This window comes from Desmodus rotundus, chromosome 2 (genome assembly GCF_022682495.2).
Source record: "Desmodus rotundus isolate HL8 chromosome 2, HLdesRot8A.1, whole genome shotgun sequence".
Classification (NCBI taxonomy): domain Eukaryota; kingdom Metazoa; phylum Chordata; class Mammalia; order Chiroptera; family Phyllostomidae; genus Desmodus; species Desmodus rotundus.
Genome location: NC_071388.1, coordinates 173,370,838 through 173,389,023, shown reverse-complemented (window position 1 = coordinate 173,389,023; position 18,186 = coordinate 173,370,838). Strand labels below are relative to the sequence as shown.

At 39.7% G+C, this 18,186-nt stretch overlaps 1 protein-coding gene across 3 annotated transcripts in view; it reads right to left on the bottom strand.

Moving 5' to 3' along the window:
• MFSD6 (major facilitator superfamily domain containing 6) overlaps window positions 1–16,811 on the bottom strand; it is a 67,555-nt gene extending 50,744 nt beyond the window's left edge. The window contains exons 1-3 of one of the 3 annotated variants that reach the window (XM_053918875.2): window positions 16,413–16,805; window positions 15,827–15,954; window positions 13,002–13,093 (exon numbers count right to left, since the gene is read on the bottom strand). The gene's annotated coding sequence lies outside the window, so the exon portion shown is untranslated. Of the gene's footprint in view, window positions 1–13,001; window positions 13,094–15,826; window positions 15,955–16,412 lie in introns of all 3 variants that reach the window. The other 2 variants (XM_053918876.2, XM_053918874.2) reach the window with 2 other exon arrangements.
• Window positions 16,812–18,186: the final 1,375 nt, after the last annotated feature.

The window sequence follows — 18,186 nt, the reverse complement described above, 5'->3', positions numbered from 1 at the left end:
GCCCTCCCCGACACAGTGCCACAGAGCAGTGGCACCATATCTGAGATTCCATCAACTTGGTTTACACAGTTGTCCTGCCCTGATAATTACTTAAGCCTCTGCCCCATCCAATTTACAGGCCCACCCAAGCAATTAACAGTGACTTTTCTACATTAGGCTGCACTACTAAGACAGGGCATCAAAGCAGCTCTACCTAATACATAGAAACAAACACAGGGAGGCTGCCAAAATAAGGAGACAAAGAAATATGGCCCAAATGAAAGAACAGAACAAAACTCCAGAAAAAGAACTAAATGAAATGGAGATAATCTATCAGATGCACAGTTCAAAACACTGGTTATTAGGATGCTCAAGGAACTCAGTGGGTATAGCATAAAAATGTTTGCATCAGAAATGAAGTTTACACTAAGTGAAATAAAGAAAAACGCACAGGGAATCAACCGTGAAGTGGATGAAGCCAAGAAATCAATGATTTAGAACATAAGGAAGAAAAAACATGTAATCAGAACAACAAAAAGAAAAAAGAATCCAAAAAATTGAGAGTAGGGTAAAGAGCCTCTGGGTCAACTTCAGGCATACCAACATTCAGATCAAAGGTGTGCCACACAGAGAAGAGAAAGAGCAATAAATTGAAAATATATTTGAAAAAATAATGAAAGGAAATTTCCCTAATTTGGTGAAGGAAATAGACATACAAGTTCAGGAAGCACAGATAATCCCAAACAAGATGGATGCAAAGAGGCCCACTCCAAGGCACATCATAATTAAAATGCCAAAGGTTAAAGATAAGGAAAGAATCTTAAAAGCAGCAAGAGAAAAGCAGAGAGTTACCCACAAAGAAGTTCCCATTAGACTATCAACTGATTTCTCAAAAGAAACTTTGCAGGCTAGAAGGGACTGGCAAGAAGTATTCAAAGTGATGAAAAACAAGGACCTGTAACATAGATTACTTTATCCAGCAAGGCTATCATTTAGAATCAAAGGGCAGATAAAGTGCTTCCCAGACAAGGTAAAGCTAAAGGAGTTCATCATCATCAAGCCATTATTAAATGAAATGTCAAAAGCACTTATTTAAGAAAAAGAAGATCAAAACTATGAACATTAAAAGGTAATAAATTCACAATTATCAATGACTGAATATAAAAAACAAACTAAGCAAACAAGCAGAAAAGAAACAGAATCATATGTATGGAGATCATTTGGATGGTTACCAGTTGGGAGGGAGAAGGTGGAGAATGGAGGAAAAGGTGTAGGGATTAAGAAGTACAAATTGGTAGTTACAGAATATGAAGGGAGATGTTAAAAACAGCATAGGAAATGGAGAAGCCAAAGAACTTACATGCATGACCCATGGACATGAACTAAGCAGAGGGTGGGGGTATTGCTGGAGGGAATGGGAGGTGCTGGGTAGAAGGGGACAAAGGGGAAAAATGGGACAATTCTAATAGCATAATCAATAAAATATATTTTTTAAAAAGGAAACCACAGACACCAGAAGGAAGGGGCAGAACTGGTCTACCCAGAATCCTATATTCAGAAAAAAAGACAGCCCAACAACCAGAAAACTACAGAACAATGCCCCTTATAAATATAGAGTCAAAAATCCCTACCAAATATTAGAAAGCATATTTAGTAATATGTAAAAAGAATTGTACACTATGATCAAGTTGGATGTATCTGAAAATGAATGTAATCCACCATATTAAAATGCTGAAGAGAAAAAAATATATGATCAACCGATGGCTAAAAAGTCTGACAAAATTAAACACTCACGAAAAGTGTCAGACAAACAGGAAGAGAGGGGAACATCACCTTGATGAAAATCACCTACAAAAATCTGCAAATAACATTACACTTAATGGTAAAGACTAAATGCACTGAATGCTTTTTCTCTGTACAAGGAAGAAGGCAAGACTACCTGTTCTCACCACTTCCCTGCAACACAGTACTGGAAGTTCTAGTCAGTGCTGTAAGGAAAGAAGAGGAAACAAAAGTCATGCAGATCCAAGAGGAAGATATAAACCGTCCTTATTGGAAATGACTGTCTATGTAGGAAATCCCAAGAAATCTCCAAACTCTAAAGCCAAGAAGTGAGTTCAACAAGTTCACAGGATAAAGATAAACATACAAAAGAATCTGTTGTGTTTCTATATGAACATGTGGACACCAAAATTTAAAATATAATACCACTTACAATTGCTAAAAGAATTCGTTATAAATTAACAAAATGTACAGGACTGTAGGCTGAAAACCATAACACGCTGACAAAAGAAATCAAAGTTCTAAACAAATGGAGAGACATATCATGTTCATGAATTGGAACAATCAACACAGTAAAGGGTTTTATTATATGATGTGTTTACTTTGTAAAAAGTCACTGAACTATATTATTCTTCAACAAAAAAATGATATTAAGAACTTTGAATATGAAGAACTAAAAAAGAACAGATGAAAGTATGAGAGAAAAGATAAGACAACTATAGGATCACCCAGAAAGTTAAGTATCTAAAATACAGGAACTCCAAGAAGAGAAAATAGAGAAAATTAAGAGAAAGAAAATTTTTTAAATTCAAGAAAATTTTGCAGAACTAAAAGAGAGATGAGTTGTCTGCCTGAAATGATCCACCAAGTCCCCAACACAATGGACAAAAATGACCCAAACCAAAGCATGTCGTCAGTGCTTCAGAACACTGAGACAAACAGATGACCTCACAAACTAAGCCTCAGCAACCAGAACGGCTTCAGATTTCTCAGCAATAACACTGGAAGCTAAATAATCATTCAAGTTTACGGTGAAATAAAGCCATTTTACAGATGCAATTTCTCAAAAAATTTACCTCTCCTATAGCCTTTCCCTGGTTGTGCTCCACCAAATACAAGAATAAACCAACAGAGTAAGACATAGGATATAGGAAATAAAAGATCTAACATGGGAGCAAGGCAAAGGGAATATGGGCACAATGGTGACTGGAGGTCCCAGGATGGCAGCTGTACATCAGACACAGGGGCAACTAGCCTAGCTGGGGCAGGTCTGAAGCTCCTGGAGTCTCTGCTAGCAAAATGACACGGGCAGAATACCAATACATCTGAACTTTTGGTGAAAAGTTTGGAGATGAATTAGTGATAAATACTGAGAAAGTTAATTAAATAAAACACTACAAGAAAACTAAAAGTTGCACAGGAAAAGAAAAATAATCATACTTTACTACATGTCTCAACTATGATTTCATAGTCATCAATGTAAGTAATGAGTACTGAACTAACCAAAATTATCATACAATCACATTGGAAAGCTAGAGAAAGGAGATGGTTGAATGGGCATAGAGTTGGGGCAGGAAAGAGTTCATTGCGTGCCTTCATAATGGGAAGACAATAGATAATGCCTACATTAAAAAATCAAGACTTAAGAATACAAGCATTTTATTTAAAAACATACAAGTGAATATTAAAATAACTGCCTAAATGGCAGAGAAAGTAGTTGCCTCTGGGAGGGGAAATGAGGAGGAAAGGCATAGAATGTTTTTTTTCATTTTTACATGCATGTTCTGATTTTTTAAAAATCCAACTAAAAAAGAAATACACAATTAAGTTTTGTCTTTGTAAAAGATAATAATTAAAAAGCACCAGTAGAACCCTTCTATCACAGACTAAAAATGGTTTTTAGAATTGTACAGAATGAATTCTGACTGCAGAATGAATCTGAATTCTAATCAGGTGACTTGTAATTAATTATCCTCCATAAATCAACAGAGACTTTATCAAGTAGGTCAGAGAAGGAGACAGAGTCTTAAAAGGGCGTAAGTCTCTGAACTGTCTAGTGATGATGAAGAACTGATGTCCAAATGCTAACTCGAAACTACAAAATATCTTATACTATTAATGTTGATTTGAGCCTTGGTGGGTAACTTTCTTCCAAGCCATTATTTCCTCTCTGTCTTATTGAAATTATTTATATATTTATTTATTTATTATATTTTTATCCTTACCCAAGGACATTTTTTCTTTGCTTTTAGAGAGAGAACATCAGTGGAGAGAGAAGCATTGATAGTTGCCTCCCACATGCGCCAGACTGGACACTGCACCCACCTGGACTGGATCGCATACACCTGGACCAAGGATTGAACCCACAACCCAGGTGTGTGCCCCAACCAGGAATCAAACCCGAAACCCTTCCATTACAGGATGACACTCCAACCCACTGAGCCACACCGGCCAGGGCTGAAATGATTTTCGATTACCATAAGGTTATGCAAGGGTTCTTTTGTTATGCGAGTCCAGACGTTAAGTAGTTCTTAAAGTATCAACAAATGCAAAATAGTTAAAGAAATTTTCCTGTAATACAACATTCAGTACCTTTTATATGAATGTCACATTCAGTTACTTTAATATGAATTTCAAATCTAAAAATACAAACAAATCTTTCAGTTTCAATTTAGGACATTAATATTTAGACTTAATATTTTCAGGTCATATTTAGATTTTGATGAAAAGGAACCACAATAATCATATTATAAACATAGAAACAAAATGAAGGGTGATTCTAGGCATCTGTGCAATCATAGGATCAGGGCAAAAAGAAATAAACCAAAAAACCTTTGTATTTTAATAAAATTAAAATATGTACCAAAGTAGGGCATGCATTGGCTGACTTAGATTACATTTAATTTGCCATAAGGATTGACAGAACAAATATTAAAAGCAGAAAAAATATTTATATGCTGGATGAAGTACTTAATCTGTTTACAAATCAAAGGGAAGTTCTGTTTATTAAGTACTCCACCAACATGAACCCAAAAACTAACACTTTGTTTTAAACTTGAGTTTCAAAGATTTTTTTAAAAGAAATTTTTAGAGAAGAGAAATGATATTTCAAATTATACACAGAATTAAACTTAATAAATCTCTCGGGGAAATCTCTATTGTAGGTTGCAGTTAATCCTAATTGGATAAGGAGCTCTTTGTTTTTTAGAAAAGCTGAAGTTTTCTCACCTAGTGCTCGCTAATGATAGTAATCAACACCATTACTGTAAAACTGTAACACCTGGACAGACTTTTAAACCCTCGATAAACATCTTACCAGTATCTACACTTAGTCATTCCAATAGCAGATATTTCTGAATTATTGATGAGAGGTGATGAAATCACTCTTGTTAAAATTGGTAGCTTTATTAATATAAATTAAAACTGTTCAAACATATAATGGAGGTCAAACAAGCACATGAGTATGGAAAGAGAGACATCTTTTGAAGAAAAAAGGCCCTTAAACCTGAATATATTATGCTCCTAGCAGATACTCCCTCTCCATGCACTGAGCAGCTACTAAACAGGAATGCCAGAAACTCAGTCCTGGTCCTGGGCCCCAAAGACTTGCTTTGTAGTCACAAGATGAGTCCCAAACACAAGCTTTAAATGACAAGTCAGGAGAATAAAAGAAGAGAAGCCGCTTAGCACTGCATAATTAACAAAAAACATTACTGAAGGACAGTAATGGGGCGCTTCTGGAGTTCAGAGAACAAAGCCTAAACTTCAGAGAGGAGTTATCAAAAGTATGAGGGACTTAACTTGAACTTTGAAAGATGTGTAAGATTTGCCTCAGGCAAAGATGTTGGGAAAACTATTCCCAGATAGGGGAAAGAAAAGACAGGAGATCCTTCAAAGGTAATACTGGGGCCAAAGGGCATTTGAGGTTAGCAGAAAGCAACACATTACAGAGAGCCCTATATACCAAGCTAAGGGATGACAGAAGGGAAGATAAAATACTATGTTAGGGAGTTTTATTGAAGATAAAGACATTCATTGCTTTTTACTCCAACAAATAAAAATTTAGCACCAACCATTGGATGGGATGCATCCTTGGTGATCAATAATTCCAATGGTGAAGATGCAGTCCCTGCTATCAAGTGCAGTGGTGGGAGAGAGACAGAGGTAAACACAACTGCAACATATATACTATGCTAAGTGTTAAAATGGAGCAGCTCAGGTGACACAGGAGTCTCTGGGATGGGGCCTTAAGGGAGTCTTAAAGGGTGAGTAAGAGTGAGCCCCAGGAGGAGGAACAGGTGAGGGCCTGATCGAGAAGGGCCTTCTACACATCACTAAGGGGTTACTGAGCAGGGGAGGAGAGGCTGGCAGAGACTGGAATCCTAGATCTGTCACTGACCAGCTCTGTGACCAGGCCTTGGAAAAACTATTAACTCCTCCAAGTCTTCATCTACAAAATGAGGAATGCAATACTTTTCCAGTAGGGGAGCTTTGAGGATGAAAAAGCATAATGCCTGATATATATAAGAACTCATAAGTATTATTCATTTTGAGCCCGATGGGGAGCCACTGAAGAGAATTAAACAGGAAAGTAAAATGATCGCATTTGTATTTTACAAAGATCATTACAACATCAGTGTGGAAAAACAATTGGCAGTTTTGCTACTACTGCATCCCCTACTACGGATTTCCTAATATTTGACCTTTTATTTTAACACTAGCTGTAAATACTAATATCCTGCGATAAAACTTTAGACAGTGATTCATTGATTATATCTAATGCAATCTTTATAACACCTAGAAATGAAATAAACTTGCAATACTTTCCTCACCCTGTCCTCTACTTCTGGAGAGTGCTCTCACACCTAAGCTGTTACGGGATTTATGGGTAATTTTACTGCTCTTTTTATATATATTTCCTGTCTGCCCAAGTAGATTATAAACTCCTTCAGGGAGGAACCTAGTACTTAGGATATTGCTCTGTACTCTTGTAAGCTCTCAATAAATATTCATGATTTCTGACAAGCACCTGATGACAACATACATACAAGGTTTTACTGAAGTTTAATGTGGCCCGAGATTAACTTTTAAGAAGTACAGAGAGAAGCTGCAGTTGCTCTCTTGGCTTTGACAAATCAGTGCCTCTTTTAGCCTCTTTTTTGTAAAATGGGGATAAAAACACAAATCCAAGTCAACTAACTCACAGAGGGGTTCCATAGGCTAAAAAGAAATAATGTATAAAAAAGCATTTTTCTAACTCAGAAATTTGCTAACATATGAATATTTGTTATTGGTTGTGGTTGTGGTTTTGACTATTTCATTAAAACCCTGGGCCTTATTTTGCAAGTATTCTAAAGCATTCTTCCCAATTAAGTGTTCTAGAATTCTCTGGCACCACCTGTGAACTAGGCTTGAATTTTATCCATCAATGGTCATGGATTTACATCCATATCCATTTCCATGTCCACAGCCTAATAAGGGGGTGGGGCACTGGCTCACTAGAGAACACACTGCTGGATTATGGGCTGGAATGATAATTATCTCCAGACAAGAAATAACTATTCATTTGAAATATATCCCCGCAGGAACATTTTATTTGTAATACAATAAATGTGAATAAAAGGAGCTGAAATCCTCTCTACCATATTTCCCTTCAACCTGCTACGAGGGTGAAAGGAACAAATTATTTTAATCTCTTAAAGGGGAGGGAAGAATAACCTTTAACCCTAAACACGGCTTCAGTAATAAAAGCCAAGCAATTTTTGCTTTCACTTTGTGAAATTAAATATCAGTTAAAATTTTGTAATTTAGGTCCTTAGATCCTGTCAACCATGACAGAAGTAGATTCCTATTTATTAGTTTTGTGCTTCTGATTAAATATTGTGTCAGTAGCTTATGATGTAAACCTGAAGCAGGCCCCAGAACCTCATTTCCTTCTACCTCTCAAATCTATTTCCTGTCTTAAAACAAGCTCAGTGCGAGGAACAAGTAACAGTTCATATTATGGCATGAAAAAATGCTTTTTAAATAATTATATCTTGTTTCTCCAACACAAAATATCTACTAGATATTCTAAAGATGAAGAGAAATTAATTTGCTACTAGTGATACTCTGCATTTATTTGTCAAGAAGGAAAACAATGTAGGAATTTAAGGAGGTTAGAAGCTTTGTAAAAACAGAACCAATCTGTAGTCATCTCTCTCTAAACAATGAGCAATAATAGCCAGATAGGGCAGTGAAATTCTTCAGGATAACCAAACTGATAAAACAGGCTGAGTTTTCAGTATTAACTGTACTTCAATTGCTGAAGCTTAGAAACCATATCCCCATTGAAAGAATATTACAAATAGTGGTAGTACCCAGATTACTGAACCAAGTGTGCTAAAAGAACATAAAGGTTCATTTCCTTTTAAAAGGAAATCCTTTCTACTTTTTAATCTGAGGTGCCAGTTACACATCTCCCAAGACAGGCCTACCCAGAGCTTCCCTACTCACTTTCCTCCAGCCAAGAGCCGGGGCAGTGAGCGTGGCATCTCCAGCCACCTGCTTCCTCCAGGGCAACGGTTGCAACCTGTGGGAGTCTTTGAAAACTATATATATATATAAACACATATGTATTCTACTCACTTTCATATATTGATGCTACCACCATACATTTACTTCTCTAGTAAATGTTAATGCAATTCTTATTAGCTTTCCATCTTTATACATTTTCTCTAATGGGGGACCCTACAAGCGCAACTATTTTCATGAGGGAGCCTGGGAAATCTACCAACATTGAAATGGTGTTTTCAAACAGAATAGGTACAAGGAGAGAAGAGAAGAGAAGGGATAGAGGGACAGATGAAACCTGGTCAGCCCCAGCAAGGGCCAAAGGTTTTACAGAAAGATTTTCCTTAATAAGTTATTGCTTCTTTATTTTGGAAGCAATTTATATAGAATATATTTCAGTAAAAAAGAAGACATTCCAATTCTATTAAAATGTTTTTTGGGGGCCCTGACCAGTGTAGCCCAGTGGGTTGGGCATCGTCTAGCAAAGAGAAAGATTGCCAGGTGGATTCCTGGTCAGGGGCATTTGCCTGGGTTGCTGGCTCGGTCCCCAGCTGGGATGTATAGGAGGCACCTGATTGATGTTTCTCTCCCTCTCTTTCTCCTGCCCTTCCCCCTCTCTAAAAATAACTAAATAAAATCTTTGAAATGTTTTTTAGCTTATTTTTAACCCTAGTTATGGAATCCCTGTTTTATACACATAAACACACTTACAAATTTTTTTTTCAGATCTTTTCAGAATAGGACTAGGGAAATACAATTAGCGTAGGACTATGGGCCCAAGATCTAAAAGTACTAGGAACACAGGAAAAGCAGATGGTGGAAAAATAAAAATTGTAATGAGAAACAAAAATGCAACTCCAGGTATTAGTAATAAAACATTAAGTTACAGCACTAGTGCATGTATTACATATGTGACATAATACTATATTTGTAAGTGCTTGATAATGCCTCTTTAATAAAACATTGGCATTATTACTTGGCTATTCTGACACTATTAGACCCTGAGGAAGTTCAGAGGCTTAAAGAAAGTATCTATCCATAATACAAGCCATTTAAAACAAAAATTTAAAGATGCTTCTTTCTCAGACACATCTTTTATGAATTTACAATTTACATCAAAATATAGACCTCAAGGTTTAAAATATGTTTTTCTATAGATCTGTAGTGACAGCCAATTATTTTTATTTATATCCCCTAAATACACTGTAGTTTAAAACAATAATTTATATCCTAAGCACATTCCAGTATACATAATCTAAAATGGTTTTATTTCATATGCTGTTAGGATTCTAAGAAGTTGAGAGTTACCAAGTGCTATCAATTTCTTTAACAAAAAATATTCATTACATAGCTCATGAAAGGCAAAAGATTTAATATAAATGCCACAGCAATACTTTTGAAAATGAAAATATTCAATGCTGTTAGGATGAAGATTGACAGGCACTCTGACTAACTGAGAACAGAAGTATAAACTTTTTAGAAGACAAAGATTTAAGTGTAAGAATGTTCATTTCAGTAGTTTTCATAAATGAAACAGGGTAAGCAGTAATAGAAACAGTTAAATTATGTTATATCCATATGAGAGAAAAATAGAACCTTATATCCATGGGATAGAAGAATAGGACTTAATTAATAGAACTTAAAAGAACTTAATTTAGGAACTACTATAAGGGACACATGGACAAAATCAAGGGGGAGGGTGGAAGTGGAGGAGGGAGGTGGGTTCAGCTGGGGTGGGGTGGAGGGATGGGGAGAAAAGGCACACAACTGTAATTGAATAACAATAAAAATTTTTTTAAAAAAGAACTTAAAAGAACTTAATTTAAAAGAATTAACAGAATATGGGGGAATTTTCATGCTCGATGTATCACATTAAGTGAAAGAAAAGTACAACACAAACTTCTATGTATTATAAGAGTTACATTTGTACTTCTATACTACTTCTGTATAGTTTCATACACTTCATACTAAATACATTTTAGAAAAAGACTTGAAGAAAATAATACCAAAATGTTCCTAAGGGTTATCTCTGAGAAGTAAAATTAGAGGAGTTACTTTAATTTTTTTCTTATACTTTACTGGAATTTTCTTTCAATGAACATTTTATCACTTTGAAAATACATACAGCAGGCATCCCTCTGTTTTTGTTTGTTTGTTTGTTTGTCTTATAAATTGAAGGCAAGACTCTCTACCAGCAAGAAAAAAAAAAAATGAGACTTGCTTTATTGTGATACTCACTTTACTGTGGTGGTCTAGAACTGAACCAGCAATATCGCTGAGCTATGCCTGTATTTTAAAAAGCATTGTTTTAATCTTTTTCATCCTCATCTGGGGACCTTTTTTCATTGCTTTTAGAGAGAGAGGAATGGGAAGGGGGGGAAGACAGACAGACAGACAGACATCAATGTGAGAGAAAAACATCCATTTGCTGCAAAGCGTTGTTTTAAATACAAGGCATCTGAGTGACAATGGGGATGCCCTTGATCCGGAAGTTCCTGAAAGGTCTGGAGGAGTTGCTAAATTGAAGTCTGCTTATCCTGCAACTGAAGGAACCTGTTATAAGGGCTTTGAGACATTCTTTAAAAAGATTATACCTTCAAAATACAGGGAATCTCGTTATATAGGATAGAAAATTAAAATGTGTGTCATTTTTGCCATTTTGAAAGTTTAACAATAAAGTCTTTTATTCAAACTCCCCCATAAAGGTGAGTTTGGGTTCCATTTGTACATTAGAGACTGACTCCACAGGTATTATCTTGAAACAGAATTAAGAAGGCACTGCGTAATAGCTACGGGAGCTTGCCTATGCTGCCTAAGACCAGTGCATTTCCGAAAAAGTCAGAGACAGTGTGCATGCCACTTTGTGTGGTTCTGCTTTATGTGTTTAACGTGTGGGCTTCGGGCTTTGTTCTGTTGAGAGAGGCCTTGTTTATCTCGGGCCCAAGGGTATTCCACTTCAATGTAGCCCCGAAACGCTCCCAGAGCAGCTATGAACAGTGACTTCACAAAGCTCATAAGGACCTACTCCTCCACTGTTCTGGGGCTCAGAGTTCCTCCGAGAGTCCTGGGCTCTGCTGGCCACGTCTGTGCCCTTCATCACACCTGGCTGTGCAATGGAGGTCTCTCTAGATAACCAAACAGGGAGCTAACCACCAGCCCAGCCTCCTCACTCACTTTCCCTTGGCACAGTTAACCCACAAATCAGGCTTGTTGAGACAACATCAGTTCCTCTTTCTAGTTCTCCTTTTATTCTCTGTAAAGCCACACCAAAGCTCCCTCTGGTCACTGCTGACTCACGTGTCTGTCTCCCTCTCATCCCTTAGTCCCACTCTTGTTCTCAGATCAAAATGTTTCCTCACTGTCATTCAAAGTCAGACTTTCCTCTTTTCTACTTGCAGAATGTTCCCTGAATGTCTCCGCTTCTCAAGTGCACACCAGAACAAATGTTACAAAAGGTGTCTCGCCATCCTTGACTCAATCCCATTTCATACCTCTGGAATATGGTTTTTCTAAGAGCCTAGACTGCCCCCTTATTTTTCATTCCACCCCACATATCCTAAAATGCAAAAGTACACCTGGTCACCAGGTAATACAGAGCTACAGAGCTCTCATTCACATTTCCGAATCTTAGCATCCCTTCAACACAATCATCTGCACGTCCATAGCTCAGCCACATTTGCAGATGGAGGATGCTTAAAATACAACTGGGGGTAGTTTTTGTGGGTGCTGAAGTAGAGTACACGTATACTTGTATGTTATCTGGAGCCACAAACTAACAACCAACATTGTAACATCAGTAGCAGACATATATTAACATATAGGCTCAAGGTTTAGGTGTCTTACATTTGCTTTCTTACTTGTTTTGGTTTAGTTTGGTTTGGTTTTCTGTTTTGGGCTCCACACCAATAAATCCTTGTCTTAGCAAATGACTCTGCTAGTTTCCAAAAGCTGCCTGGCCAACTAACTCAATTTAGACAATTCCATGTTACAAAGTAGTGAATAACTATCTTCTAAATATGGAAAGCAAAAAACAGCTACAAAGCAAATGTTACTGAAATCCAAAAGCAGGGCTCAGTAGTAGTAATGTGTCATTAAGGATTTAAGACAACAAAGCAGGCTGACACAGGCCCTTCTCACCTTCCAAAATGCTAGTAAAATATAGTAAATGGCCACAGACAGCTAATGTTAATTAACCACTGAGGAATTATACCCAAATGGAGTGTTCTTAATGGAGACATTAGGGTGTTTTCATTGTCACACACATAATTCACATCAGATGTATGTTTGCCTTTTCCAGGAATCCAAAATGCTGTGCCCTGGGAAATGCCACATTTGTTTTGCTTTGAAGGAAAAAGTTTTACTGAAACTGGCTTAGTAAGAGGGAAGGATTTTGCCCTTGATTTCAAGGTTTAAAGAGAAGCCATTGAGCAACAGAGCTTCTTAAATCAAAAGCCTGAGATTTCCTTCTGCCCTAAACATAATCAGGACCTTAAACAAAATGTTGGATGACACCTAAAATTGTCAGAATATCCCTTCTGCAAAATAATTTTACAGTTCCCATTTCCTCAGGATTGTCTGTTATATTTAAAATAAACTACCCTGGCCCTGGCCGGGTGGCTGTCAGTTGTTTGGAGCATCGTCCCATACACCAAAAGGCTGTGGGTTTGATTCCCGGTCAGAGCACATACCTAGGTTGTGGGTTCAATCCCCAGTCTGGGCATGTACAGAAGTTCCTCTCTCATATCGATGTTTTTCTCTTTCTCTCTCCCTTCCTCTCTCTCTAAAGAAAAAAAATCAAACATATCCTTGGGTGAGGATTTTTTAAAAATGTAAAATAAACTAATCTTATTCAGATTCCCTTCATGTACAAAACCCCAAGAAGAGTATTTTCTTGCTTCTGAAAGGTATGAATATATTGGGCTCTGGATTTCTAAGTCTGAGCAGGGAAATGTATTAATTTTTAAGGATTCTAAGCAATGGTTTTTGTTAGTATTATGTAAAACTGAGCAGAACTGTGGGACTGTATATAACTATACATGCACATCAAATAAGACAAACTTGGTAACTTGCTGCTCCTGAAATTATGTTACTAATTACTGAATACTAAAGATAACTATACCTGAAGTCATCCAAATGCCATAATTTCATGAAATGACACAGCAGGTAAATTTACCTCTTCTCCTCCTACCTCGTACCTAAGGAACAATCATGCTTCCATAGACGGCCACCACCAACTAGCAAGACCAGAGGAAATTCTTACTGCCCCACGCTAGCAGATAAATTTGTGTGTGCATCAAAGCATTCTTATTGAGGAGGGAAAGTGGAGGTGGTGTAGAAAAAGCTACAGACACTGTTAGAAAAAGGAAAAAATCAGTCATCTAAGACTCTTCACCCTTTGTTTCAACACCTCCGACCCCTAGAACACCACCTTGCTCTTCGATCTCCCAAGTCTCATTTCGCTTTCCTGACATTACAGAGTTTAGGCACATTCCATTTTTTTTCTTATTTTGGATTTGTATGAAGTGACTCTACTTTTCTTTGGTTTCTTTTTAGTGTATATAATAAAATAACACGTGCTTGTTGCAATTTTTTAAAAAAGCCCAACCATAATTTTAGAGGGTAAAAAGTAAAAGCACCCTCTTCTCTTCATCCCATCCCACTTCCTTCAAGTAGCCACAGTCAACAGTCTGGGGACAGTGAGGTACACGTTTGGCTGCATGCAGGTTTAAGTACATGCTTACTATACATCTCTATTGCAATTTCCTTTTTTCCCTTACTGTATCTTGATTTTTCTCAAGACAGTATACCACAGCAGCTAACAGACACATTTACATTATTGCATTTCTCCTTTTCCCTACAATGAGATTGCCAAACCAAGATTTACTGAATATGAAAACAAGCGAAACAACAAATCCTGTCAGCCTAAAACTAAATATATCTTTGGTTATATTAGTTTTTACACTCACTTTTGACCTAGAAATGGTGATAACAAATGGGTAAACACACATGCATTAATATGTAAGTATGTTGAAATGAGATTAATTTTCAAAGATAAGCAGAGGATGGCACCTGTGTAGGTGGTGAGGCTTAATGAGTCCTAAATAGGGAGGGACACCATGTGGAAATTTTCTGGGCTTTGGAGCCAGAAACAAGGGGTCCTATGAAACTCCACCTCTTACTGATGGTGTGTTTTGTTTAAGTTCCTTAACCATTCCTTCCTTCTAGGCTTCCTTTTCAACATCAACAAACTGGGGGAAAGACTCATAGATATTTAGAAAGTAAGTGTTTAAGATGGTGTCTTGAACATATAAGTGCCCAAAAAGTGCTTTATTACTGTTAATAATCCAAAAACGATGTATAATAGATGATGATTCTGTACCTTATACCTGCCAATCTTTGTTTTAGTTTGCCTTCATGTTTTTATATTTACCTTATTTGTATAGACATATAAAGTGCCTTAAAAATTAATTACTATAAACATGCTTAGTAGCTTTAACGAATTACTGAACTATGATCCTCTCTCCTTCTACACCCCCAGAGTGTCTTGCACTGGGCTCATTAGCAATGTCCCAGCCTTCTGCTTGCTATGCAATTCTAAATTTTACTTACAACTTGTGGTACACCATCTGACTACCACTAAATAACTGAAAATACCTTCCATGGCTGCTGATGACCAGCAGCTTAAGGTGTCAAAAGCTGACCTTCCCAATGACGAGGCTTCCTATCCTCTCCTTTTACTTAAACAAGGCCATCGACAATGCATACCCCTTTAGCTGGCTAGCGGCCATGTCTTGGGAAAGGGATGCTCTGCAGACACCATGGATCTATCAAATACACATCTGTTTTCATCACCTGTTGTTGGTCAACTGTATGACCACCCACCTTTTTTGTTCATCCATACCAAAGATTTAGATTAGATTTAGGTTTTAGATTTCCACAAAATCCTAAGTTTCCAGAATAGTTTGGGGAAAACTTGGCCACTATACTATCCAACCATGTCCTTTTACATGAGACAAAACTGAGGCTCAGGCACATGTGACAGGCCCACGGACAAACAACTATTTAGACAGCAGCTGGGATAAGAACCTCAACTCTTTAATTTTGGGTTCTTTCCTCGGACTAATCAGCAAGGTTTTATCTGTTCCAGTAGCTCAGTAAGGTGTTTATTAAGTATTTTTTGGATGAAAGGAAATGTTTGCAGTTGCCAGTGTGTGTGGGAGGGTCAAAACGCACCGTGTACCAGCCTTAGGGTAATTGATCCCCACCTGTCCAGGTGAGGACAGGATAAATGAAGGAGAAAGTTGCATTTGGACTGTCTCACCATCCTACTTAAAATTAAAAGGGACTGTTTAGGGAATATGTGGGACCCAGAAAGACTGGTAACTCCTATTACTATCCCAAAAGGTCTCTAAAGACATGTCGCACCAAGCTGAAGAAGCATGAGGTGGGGTGGGGGATTTCTTCTAGGATGGTGTCAGGCAGGGGAAGAGATATTTTTTTCGTATTTATTCACCTGAGGAAGCAGACGCTGTCAGTTTCCTCCTCTTGACACACAAGTGGCCACGTCCTTGTCACTGGGGCTGTCTGGTGAGTCTTGCCTCCTTTCTCCCGAGGATGTTTACCGCAAGGGCGCGAGTGGGCCTGGACCAGGAAGGGCCAGGTCATTGGGGCCCAACCCTCAGTCCCCACCCACCCAGCCCCCTCCCCTGCTGCTTTGGGAGCCCCGCGAGGGCTCCCACGAGCAGCGCCTTTGTTGTTTTCCCGACTCCAGTTACGTTTGCGGAAGTGCTGCCCGCGCCCAGAGCGCAGGGGGTGCCGGCTGTACCTCCCCCCGCACCCCATAAAGATGACAACAGACCCAGAAGCCAAGGGGAGGAGGGGAGCGGTGGGCCAGTGGAGGGGAAACGGAGACACCCACACACGGCCTGTCTCAGGGCCCCTCCTCTAAAGCCCCCTCCCCAGAAAGCAGGTGTGCGCGCCGCATTGAGTGGGGGAGCTCCCAGTCCAGCAGCCCTGCAGGACCCTGCGGGGGAGGCCAGGGTGGGGCCGCCGGGCCGCCGCTGAGCGCGTTCCCTCCCCTCGCGCCCGGCCGGACTCACCTGCTTCGAGAGGCGGTGGCGCTCAGCTGCGCGGGGCTCGGGGAGCCATCTCCCCCCGGCGCGGGGCGGCAACTAGGGGCGCCCAGGTGGCGGCGGTCCGGGTGGCGCGCACCATCTCTGGCTCCCTGGGGGCTGCGGCGGGCGGGGCCCGGCCAAGGGATGCAGGCCGGGTGGGGCGATCGCGAGCGGCGAGCTGTCGCAAGCACCCGCGCGACTTTCCTCCCTGTTGTCCTCCTCCTCCCGGGCCTCCGCCGCCCGCTACCGGCTGGACCCGTTTCAGGGCCGAGCTCCAAGGACCCGCCGCCAGGTGCAGCGCTCCGCCTCCTGCGGCGGGTGCGTCGGCGGCCGCTCCTCCCGGCCTGGCGCCCGCCCTAGCGGCCCCCGGGGATCTCAAGCCCCAGCCTTGCTGGGGATGCCCTCTGCGGAGGGGAAACCGGACCGCGAGGTGCTCTCCCCCACCCCACCCTGGCTCGGGGCTCAGACCTGCCTGCTTGAGAAACGCTGCAGGCCTAGCTCCGGGGGGTGGAGCGGGGAGTTGAGGGCCTCCTGGCTGGGAATTGTAGTAATAATTGTAGCAGACGTTTATTAAGCGCTTATTAAGACCAAGCATAGTGCTAGCACTAGTAATGAGCTACCTCAGTTTCTCTAGTATCGACCTTGGCAGACTATCGTCAGTTGAGCAGGGAGAGAGGATCTGGGCGGGGACGGGCGACAAACAACAGGGGTTTCAGGACTCACCGGGAAAGCGATATACCGAGGCTGCTGCACCCTTTCAAATTGGGAAGGTGCTGCTGAGCGTATCTGCCTGGCTCTTTGCTGGCACTAAGAACGTAAAGTTGTATTTCTGGTTAGACAGAAGTGAGGAGATAAAGGTGTTTGTAAAAGGTATCGTTCCTTCAGCAGATATTTTTGTGTGTCTCTAATGGGCTTCAGGGATGCCAGATCCTGCTCTCAGGGAGCTTATGGTCTTGTTCTGGTAATAACAACACTAATAATGGCAATAAATATTTATGAACATATCTTATATATGAAACACTAGTTAAGGTTTACCGTAATCCTAAAAGTATAGGTGATATTCCCATTTTACAGCTGAGAAAACGGAGGCTGAAATTTAATGCGACCTATCCAAAATTACTAAACAGCAAAAGGGAGAGAAGTCCTCCTTTTATCTCTGGAGTTTAAACTTTTAACCACGAAATCATACTGATGAGTGTTTTATAGTCCCTGAAGCTGTAGGATTTGAGGTCCCTCTTTAGGAATAAAACAAAATCACAAATACAAAGTGGCATAGCCCCCCTCCTGGAGCGTAGGAAGGGTCCCTGAAGCTTAAGCTATGTTAGTCTTGTGATAAATCCACTTGCAATACTGATCAAAGCAAAACACGTAAAGGTCATGAGTGCTAAAGTTTCAAATGAAAGAGGTGAAGGTGGCTGCTGGACTCAGAGAATGACAGGTTTTGGTCTGGGGTGGCCTGGAGTAAGCTCCCCACTGCATTATCTGAAACTCAACAGCTTCTAAAGACCCATTTCGGATCTGTCATACTAGAATTATCATTCTTCCTACCTGTCCAGACATTAAAGAAGCAAGTTTTTTTAAAAGGAAGAAGAAGAAAAGCAAGAAGGTAAACAGACTCCAGGCCTAAACAGGAGTCAGGTCTTCCTGCATGTGGGAGGTGTGGGGGCAGGTGAGGGGCAAAGGCAGTTCCTGACTTACAGCTGCTCAAAGGAAATGCCATGTTGAAAAGTGAACAACAATAAAAATAAAAATAAATACA